This window comes from Lactuca serriola, chromosome 5 (assembly GCF_051521515.1).
Source record: "Lactuca serriola cultivar US96UC23 chromosome 5, Lser_US96UC23_V15, whole genome shotgun sequence".
Taxonomy (NCBI): Eukaryota; Viridiplantae; Streptophyta; class Magnoliopsida; order Asterales; family Asteraceae; genus Lactuca; species Lactuca serriola.
The window spans coordinates 247036371-247045101 of NC_136412.1; the positions used below are offsets into that span (position 1 = coordinate 247036371).

An 8731-nucleotide genomic window follows, 5' to 3' on the forward strand; every position below is an offset into this window, starting at 1 on the left:
TTCTTTATAATAATATTTACTCTCTCTTAATAAATCATCCTATCAAGTTGCTATGGTGAAGGCAACCCAAAAGGACCAAGCACAACCGGGTCAAATACTTGCCTAATTTAGTTGTAGCCTTAGACACTAATCCAACACTTTTTGCTTCTTATACTCTTCATATGGCAGCCACTCCTTCTTCGGTTTCCTCCAGTCCTCATCAAACTTATCCCTACTAGAGTAGCACACTTGAGCTTTTCTGTTCCCAAACTCATCTACATTGCAGTCCTTGGTCAAGTGTGGACCACTACATCTCTCGCAAACCACTCTTATGGCATGTATTGACTGGTCCATTTGTGTTATCCTTCGATCCAAATTATTCAGCATGGCCATTACAGCTGCTATTTCTTCAGTTTGGGCCCCTCCACCGCCTTTGATTCTATCTTGCCTAGGGTTGTGGTATTCGCGAGAATGCTTCGCGAATTCTTCAATTAGCTCCTTGACCTCCCTTGGATTTTTCTTTGTCAAAGGTCCTTGCGAATCAAGGAGTTGTCTTGTCATAACGTTGACCCCATCATAGAAGATTGACATCTCTTGTTGCACATTTAGATCATGTTGAGGGCAATTTCTGAGCAAGCCCTTGTACCGCTCCCATGCTTCGTATAATGACTCCCCCGACTGTTGCTCAAAGTTGGCTATTGCTTTCTTGAGTTTGGCTATCTTGGATGGCGGGCAAAACTAGTCCAGGAATTGCTCACGCATTTTAGCCCAAGTGGTAATTGTACCCGGTGGAAGTGCTTTTAACCACTCCTTAGCAGCTCCTTTGAAAGTGATGGGAAGCATCCTAAGCAAGACTGTGTTTCTGTTGACATTTGGGACATTGAAGTAATCCGCAATGTCGTTGACTTCATCTAGATGCTTAAAAGCATCCTCATGATCTTTCCCGAAAAATGGGATGTCCTTCAGTGCAGTCAATATGTGTCCCTTCAACTCGAATGTGGCAGTGGCAGGTATTGCGGGTTGGACTAAACTGGGACCCACATCTTCTTGGATCCGCTTCATGTAAGCTCCCATGGACATCTCTTCAATTGCTGCCATCTCGTTCCTTGGCTCATTCTCGGGTTCGCTTGTGTGTTCTTCAAATTCTGGCTAGGTATCATATTCGAACTCGGTTTGGACGGGTGATTGATCCAAGTGCTCAATATTGCTCTTGTGCCTCGCGGATGAACTTGACTCTCCTGTCTTCTTTCCCGACTTCCTTGAAAAGCTGACTTCAATTCTTGTAAGGGCGTCTTTTTCTTGTGAATTGCAGACTCGGGATCTTCAAGTGGTGGCACTAAGGGTGTGTTTGAGCTTCTGGTCATGAACTCCTGCAACTTGCTAAACTAAAAACGTAAAACTGAACTAAAATAAGAAAAACTAACTAACAACTAAAAATCTAGTTTTTTAAATGTCCACATCGTGGCAGGTATCTGGCCACGTCGTGGGCTCTGTGACTGACAGAAAAAAATTATATTTTGCTGAAAAATTAACTTTTTGAGGTTTTTACTCCACAAGAAGGATCGATTACTTTAATACAAATAAATAAGCTAAAAACTAAGCCGTTCCCCGGCAACGACGCCAAAAACTTGATGTGCACAAAAGTACCCACTAATTTTAATATTTATAACCTAACAAACTTAAACTAACTATGCACTTATAGGTAGTGTAACTAGTCAGATTACAGTGTAGTTTGGGTAAGTCGGGTGTCGATCACAAGGAACGGTGTTATTAATTAATTTACTTATATTAGATTAACCTAATTATTAACAAGTTTAAAAGGGGTTTTATCTGCTTTACAAGATCAGATGAACTTAAATCAAATTCAATAAGTAAAAACACACTCTTGTTTAGTTTGAATCCACTTCTTCCTTATGGCTAGCTAATGATTACAGATTATTAAGTTGGTTTTTAGTTGTATTAGTAATTTAGTTCTAAGTTTACCAATAATTAACTAATTAATGTCAAACCATGTATGTTCACACATAATTAAACACATAACTAATTATGAATGTAAATATGCTATGTAAGATTTGTAATATAAACGCAATTATAGTCACAATACACGTTCTCTAGCACAGCTAAGCTTATTTACTCTAGTTACTAACTAAGATTGGTCAATCCTAGCTCTAACAATTTAATGTTCACTAAATCATTAGGTAAACAAATTCATGCAGTTAATGGTCACTAAGCTACACAGAACATGCAATCAATCAATTAGAGAAATAAACAATAGCATGCTAGGTTATACAAATCAAACACAAGCAATTTTTACCAACTAAACTTAATCCATAAACATTGAACTATTCATAAGTTGGAAGCTTTATCTAGCTAAACAAGATTAGCTAGATTCAGCTGCTCATCATAGCAACTAATAAACCAACACAAATTAAAGTAATAGAAAACATGTTCTTAATTAACTAAAATATAGACCTTTATTCTTTTTGGTGTTGAAAACCTTCTTCCAGACCCTTTCTTTCGCTCCAATTCGTCTCCTGGAACTCCTTCCTTCAGCCAAAAGGTTCCTTTTTTTCGTAATAATCAGGAACACTTAAATAGCCTCCAAAACCCCGTGCCACGTCGTGGCTATCCAGGCCACGTCGTGGGCTTCAAGTTATCCTTACCGGGCAAGGAATCCTCCGAATCGCGATCTTTATCTTCTAGAATCCTCATGCCACGCCGTGGCTAACTTTGCCACGTCGTGAATTTAGTAGCTTCCGTGGATTTGCTCATCTCTTGTCTTCCAAGTCTCCCATGTTCTACATATTGTCACTTTTGGTCCCTCTATTCGAAAATCCTTTTAATTGACTAAAAATAACAATTTAAAGTCGTAAGTATCATTATTCTAAACATATTATCAACTTATTAATAAAAATGTACTTAAATATTGCCTAAAAATAAGTATAAATATGGCAATATCAGTGATCAATTAGAGGTATTACACTTGTGATACTAAAGCTCTCAAAGGTTGAAGATTCTTGCTGCAATTGAAAGGTAATCATCTAAACTTGTTTTAGTTATTGTTTTCGATTTTTGTGTGCTAGAATTAGGGTTTACAAGCTTTGGATGATTTGCATGTACAATTAGAGAAACCTAGATCAAAGCTTTAGGGTTTTCATGTGCACCATAGGATTGATGTAATGCTCAAAACCCATCATAATTTCCTTCCATCAACCCAAGCGATGTTGTTGTAATTGTTGCTCATCTCAAAAAGAAGAAATTCTCTAAAATTGGCATTGGAGTATATAATGTTGCTCTAAATTTTCTAATAGATTATATTGCTGAATTTAGTCATTCGGAGGTCGAGTTTGCTTCTTGATTCGAAACAGAAAAGATCCTTGATCCAATCGACACCGAGATGGAAGAAGTTGATATTCTAAATAAAGGACATATCATAGATCCATAGCTCAGATATGTATACAAGAAGAAGAATTCAGAAAAGAATGAGCTTTTTAGGTTTGAATAAAAGCATTTTGTTCACACCAGTGTGCTTCAAAGATTAATATTTAAATCTTCCAAGTTAGAAGATTTTGGAAAAACTATGCAGGTGCTGATCAAGCAGCTCTCATGGTGGATAAAAGTTAGAAGTTTGTGACAAAAGGCATATTTGTTTGCTTTTGACGAGAAGATATAAAATTATGATGATTGCTAAGGTCACTTAGGGGATATTGCTAGACCATGAAAAGAGATCCTTATGTAATCCGAAGTATCAGGATTCTATGATGGTTTTTATTTGGAAGTAGATAAGGATGAAGTGGTCCGAGCTTATGAAGATTTTCGTGATTGAATAAGAATGAATGATTTGAAGATGATTCAAGTGGTTGATCTATAGTTAGCTTTTAGTACATATATGAGACAAATGTTAACCACACCAATGTGTCACGTGGTTTATCTATAGTTAGCTTTTAATACATATATCTCCTTGTTTCATTGGTTCCACGCTAGAATAAATAGGACCATCACCCCATGTAATCCCTTACAATTTTTCACACATTGTAAGTATCAATCAAGAATCATTCAGTTGATCTTCTAATTCTCTTTTTTCTTGTTCCTGTTCATACTTTTAATACTCTTTTATATTATCGTGAATACTTTGTTTCTTTAAAATCTTGAAGGCTTAACTAGTTTATCCAAACTTGACTGGAAAGATCGTTTGCCTCCTCTGTTGTGTTGATCCCAAGGTTTGAGTTCTCTAACAATATCCTTAGATATTCCATATATCTCCCTGATCTCACAACTTGTATCAGAGGGAAAGTGGTCGTCCTTTTAATCAACACCATTAGATTATCATTGATTGATAATACCTTGGTTTCTCAATCATTTTTGCTTCAGGATAAAAGTTCTTCTATATATACCACTTTACTCCAAATATCATACTATAATGGCTACTCCTAATACATTAATTTTGCCTCCATTTTTTTGTTGATCTCAAGGTTTGAGTTCTTTAACCTTGTCCTTATATATCTTTGTATATCTCCCTGTCTCACTATATATCTTTATATATATATATATATATATATATATATATATATATATATATATATATATATATATAAGTAAATGAATATGTAGGAAGGGTTCTTCTTAGCTCGGTGGCAGAACTAACAAATGAGAATTGCTGTAGCATCCGGGATTTTCCAGGTATTATTATTATTCATTATAACTAAAGTATGGTGTGTTTGGGTTGAAGGAGCTGGGTACGCGGGGCGTACAAAGCGTGGTACGCCCAACGTACTTGTGGAAAGGAAGCACGAAGGCCAAGCACGTACGCCCAATGTACCCGGAGTACGCCCAGCGTATGTGTGTAGACCCTTAAACCCTAAAATCTGTTGCTCCCTATATAAAGAACATAAACCCCCTGTTGGTTCAACCTCCCTTCACTCCTACCCAGCCACCACGAAAACCCTAGCTCCCTTTTTGTGCTTTCGTGTTCTAGAAGCCATTGTTGAGAGTGTTTGTGTTATGTTAGTGAGAAGAGAAGAAAGGAGCTTGAAGAAGAAGCAAGGATCCACCAAGATCTTGTAGATCTAGAGGATTAACACCATTTTTTACTCTTTTAAGGTATCAAGCTCCATACTTGACCACTGTATGATTCGATTTGTTTATTTGGGGTTTTTATGCCCTTTTTGGACCCATTGTTGGGAGTGTTTGAGTATGGTCGGTTCCCGAGCTTAAGAGCTGTCTTTTTGGACTCTTGGAAGCAACTAGAGTCATAAAAATCGGATCTTGGTGGTTCAGCCAAAACCATGCAAGAGTTAGATGGTCATAAAGTTGGATTAATGGACCAAAATCTTTTATTACCCCAACTTGCATGCAAGCACATAAAGTTCATGACTTTATGGTCTAGCAGGTCTAAACGGACATTGATCTGCATTTTGGACGTAAAGGCTGAATGGATTAATTCATGGGTGAAGCCCCAAGGAGGCTGGCCAGTACGCTGGGCATACTCCCTAGTTCGCCACACGTACTAGGTCAACTTCCCGTATAGGGTCAAGGCCAACATACGTCGGACGTACGTGCCAGGTACGCCGTGTGTACGCATGCAGAGTGGACTCCTTGGGTCTTTGGGCCTTATAAGGTTGGGCCTGGACTTTTAGGCCTCATAGCCCATTGTAAAGCATAAGTTTGGGCCTGGGAATCTAGAGTTAAAAGATTTTGGCCCTTGGGCCATGTTGGCCCATTTGGAATATTTTTTTTGAAAAGGCCCATTTGAAGGGTTGGTCCCAATTTGGAAAATTAGGCCATCTATGGACCTTTGGGGAGTCTAGATGGGCCAAGGGTATGTTGAATGTAATGTACTAGAGTGGGGTCGTTTGAATGTTCTCAAATTGGACCAAGGGGTAAAATGGTCATTTTACCTCAAGGAATGTTATAGACTCTGATTGAGTGTTATGTGTCTCTGATAGCTGAGAGTCATCGGAGCAGCAATTAGAGATTCCTCCGCGAGATTCGACACGCAGTTTACGAGGTGAGTTACATTCCAGTAGAAATGGGTCTAAGGCCAAAATGTCAGCCCACTAGTAGGAGTTGTATGATAGATGATTGTCTTTGTGATAATCATCTAGGTCGTTACTACCTGATATGTTTTGTGTTAGCATGGTATAATGTTATGTGATAGTGGTAGTAGAATGGGGGAATAGTCCCCAAATTTGGTTGTTTAGGACCGAATGGTAGGTCGGACACCCTGATATGTCTGATAGGGGAAGGTTGAGCACCCCGGTATGCTCAGCAAGGTAGGTCGGGCACCCAGATATGCCTGGCATTGGGTAGGTTGGGATCCCTGGTATGCCTGACAGTATGTGTTTCGTATGGTATGTGGTATGATGGGGGAACTCACTAAGCATCGTGCTTACAGTTTTCGGTTTTGTTTTAGGTACCTCCTCAACAAAGAGGAAAGAGCCGACGCGGTAGCGGCACATCACACTCACACATGTTTTCTGCACCGAGCTTTCTGGGATTGTACTTTGATTTTTATTACTATTCATGATATGGTTTTGAGACACGTTGTTACAATTCTATGATTTGGTTTGACATTGGTAATGTTTTGGATAAACTGTTTTATGAGTTTCTTAATGAAAAATGAAATTTTTTGGCCTTGAAAATGGGGACGTTACAAGTTAGTATCAGAGCCTTGGTTTGAGGGATCGGGCACACTCCTAGGGGTGTCTGAACTCAAACTAAGGACTTCGTATGAAAATTTTCAAAAGTAAAACCCTTTTTATAAAAATAAATTTGAAAAGAGAAAAGAACTTTGAAAAGAACAATATGTGCGCGACCGACCAAGATCAAGTAAGTTTTCCCAACATGTCCATATATGTTATGTTATGATATGATATGATTTTGAGTACTGCATGCTAGAATAGGTCTAGAGGATCTAGGAAGATGCCTGATATGCCTGCTATATGTGTTTACTGAACTTCACGATAATACTGATTAGTCAGTTATAAGATAGCTTGGATAGAGTATGTCGGATTGTGTTACTCAATGCCCGAATGTTGTTGCTTTGTGATTCGGCAGTTCCAGTTATCTTTAACTAGCTAGTAAACGTATACGTTAAGTTACATATTGCAAGGGCGAAATAATTTCAGAAGGTTAGGTCTGGCCCTACTTCGTAGCTCTTGTTTGAGTCCAACCATTGTGGGGTAGGAATTTTCATTCCAGGAATTATCTGGTCTTAGTAAAATGTAATGGTATTCGCAAGCTAGTTAAGTAAAGGTGGCAGGAGTTCCTTATGCAGCTGATGGCGGAGAGTAGGTCGGAGAGCTACCCTAGGGTGAGCCTAGGATGAGTTAGCAAAGAGTGCGGTAGTAGTTGAAGGGACTTGGTGAAGCCGAAGAAATCCTTGAGGAAAGTACGGATATATGTGGAAGGTAGTACGGGCCCGTACTACTAAAAGCAGAGGATCCGTACTCGAGTCAAGGAGGGCTGAGACGAAACCAGGGAACTTGTAGAGTGTGTGAGACCCCCAAGAATATGTTTGGTTCTCACGACTATGTATTTTGTTTCAGAATGGTGATGATTACACGATATGGAGGGGGAGGTTCAGGATCGGGATCCGGATTAGGATCCGGCTCGAGGTCAGGTGCTGAGCCAATTAATGGGGGACTGTGTGAGTTCATTGCTTCTGAGATCATGAGATGCATCCTTGAGTCGACCCTGGTGATCTTCGGGTCAATCAAGGAAGGTACTATCGAGTTGATGGAGGATCACCTCAGGGAATTTCAGAGTGACTGGGCGTCTAGCTAGTCAGGGGCGCATACACTGTCCTTAAGGACTTTAGGGGATGTGGTGCACCAGACTTCCACAGGGTGAAAGACCCCATCGTTGCTAGGAGGTGGATTGAAGACATGGAGTCTGCTTAGTTGACTAGCTTGTGCTCTGAGGGGTCGAAGGTATGGTATGTTGCCAAGTGTTTGAGGGACAGGGCGAGAGATTGGTGGGAGTCAGTTGGTGATTCATTGGGAGCCTTAGCGGCGGAGGCTATGACCTGGTCCAACTTTGTGACCAGGTTTAGGGCGGAGTTTATGCCGGCTGTGGAGCTTCAGCAACTGGCCAGGGAGTTCCTAAACATGAGACAGAATACAGAGATGGTGGCGGAGATTACTGCCAAGTTTCGAGAGGGACTTATTGGTACCTTAGTACGCAGGGGATGAGGATATGAGGAGGACCCGCTATCATGACATGTTGAGAGCTGATATCTGGGAGCATGTCAGCTTTTCAACATGTCCGACCCTGGATTCTATGATTGCCAGGGCGAGGGAGAGGGAGATTGATCTGGAGCACATCCGGAAGAGGAATGTGGAGGACGGACAAATAACTAGGGTTTCGGGGAAAAACCCAAGGGATCCAACGTTAGGTCGAAGGGCCATCAGGGCCGGAGCCGCTGCGGAAAGTGCGGCAAGCCGCACGAGGGGGCGTGTAGACTAGGGTCATCAGGCTGCTATAAGTGCGGCAGGGTTGGGCACTTTGGCAAGGATTGCACTGCCACCGCTCCCACGTTCCAGACATTAGACTTGATTTGCTATCATTACAATCAGAAGGGCCACAAGAAGGCCAATTGCCCTCAGTTGATAGCATCAGCGCCAGTGAAGGTGCCAGCCCCAACGACCCTGCGGATCACTGATGGACGGCAAGGCAAAGCGGAGGCTCCAGTGGTGAGGAGTCGGGCCTTTCAGTTGACTACCGAGGAGGCACGCGCCACACTGGATGTGGT

General features: G+C 40.8%; 1 non-coding gene across 1 annotated transcript; it reads left to right on the forward strand.

Annotated features, from left to right (window-relative positions):
* Positions 1-586: 586 nt before the first annotated feature.
* Positions 587-693, forward strand: LOC145055837 (small nucleolar RNA R71). Its single transcript, XR_013685387.1, has one exon. It is a non-coding gene; the product is annotated as a small nucleolar RNA R71 (small nucleolar RNA).
* Positions 694-8731: the final 8038 nt, after the last annotated feature.